Source organism: Acyrthosiphon pisum, chromosome A1, assembly GCF_005508785.2.
Source record: "Acyrthosiphon pisum isolate AL4f chromosome A1, pea_aphid_22Mar2018_4r6ur, whole genome shotgun sequence".
NCBI classification, from domain to species: Eukaryota; Metazoa; Arthropoda; class Insecta; order Hemiptera; family Aphididae; genus Acyrthosiphon; species Acyrthosiphon pisum.
In genome coordinates this window covers 36099892-36101422 of record NC_042494.1, presented here as the reverse complement: position 1 = coordinate 36101422, position 1531 = coordinate 36099892, and positions in this window count along the sequence as shown.

The window sequence follows — 1531 nt, the reverse complement described above, 5'->3', positions numbered from 1 at the left end:
GTCACAGTTTTTTTTTATAAGCATTTAAAGTTCAAAAAATTGACAAAATATGGAAAATCACGAAAATTTAGCAAATTATTTTGATTTAAGAACTCATAAAAATGTTTCTTTTTAAATCTAAGATTTTAAAATGTAATACAAGATTCCTTATGAGATTATCTACCTTTATCAAAAAAAAAATATCTATAAGAAAGTCAAATTAAATTTTTATGATTGTTTGAAATTCAAATTTTTACAACATTGGATATTCACTCGATTTCTCGTGTAGCGATTTCCTTATTTAGTTGTTATTCAAAAACGAATAACTGTAGATACATGAACATTTTACTGGATGTTTATATTAGCATTTTCTATACACCATACAATTTTGAAAATATTTTGACTCTTTTTGAGCTGTTTACGGACATTTTCAGTTTTCAATTTTTTTAGTTTTTTTTTCTATAAATATCAATAAAGTTTTATCTGTTGGGCCAAAAAGTGTAAAAATTTAATACAAAGCTTCTGATATATTGTTACAATATCAGTTGAAAAATATTAAAAATACATACGCACAATTTTTTTTTATAAGCATTTAAAGATCGAATTTTGACAAAATTTATCAAATTTAAAATTTAATAATTATTTCGCAGTTAAAAATTTATAAAATGTTCAATTTTTATATCTAAGGATTAAAAATGTAAAACACGATTCCACCTAAGTAGTTAATTCTGTTACCAAAATATCTAAAAAATACATAAGCACTGTTTATTTTTATAGTCATTTTAAGTTCGAATTTGGACGAAATTACATATTGTATAACGCGTTATAAGTACCTAATGGATATTGTGATATGATTAATTTGGAATTTATTATAGGTACCTATTATAGGTCAATTTTTTTTTAATACCATATATATAATATTATGTCTTATACCTAGACTGACATACCGTCTCCGCTCAGAATCGTTTTTCTTATAGAATGATATTATATCATTGAATTCAAATTTAATACCATCCATTATACAGTGACCCACTTGTAATATACTGTACAGCAGAGCGACATCCACTTACCCATACTCATAACATAATAAATAATTAATATCGTATAGTATGTGAATGTGATACACTTGCTTGTAATAATAAACGAATAAGGTCGAAAAAAATCTGTTAACCGAGTTAAATAATAATAAATTGTGATTAATATTTTTCATCTGCCTTTGAAATAATATACTAGGAGCTTTCTATTAAATTTTCAAGTTTTTTAACCAACAAATAAAATTTTATTGATATTTTAAGAAAAAAAACTGAAAAAAAATGGAAAATGAAAATGTTCCTAAACAGTTCAAAACAAATCATAATATTTTGAAAATTTCATCGCGTATAGAAAATGTAAACATAAACAACCAGTGAAAATTTCATGTATATACATTCATTTGTTTTAGAGTTACACCATAAGCCAAATTCGATTTTGTGAAAAACCGATTTTGCGTAAAAATTCCCGTTTTTCCATAATTTTTCTTTTGTTTTTCACGGCGCTTTTGAAAACTACTGGG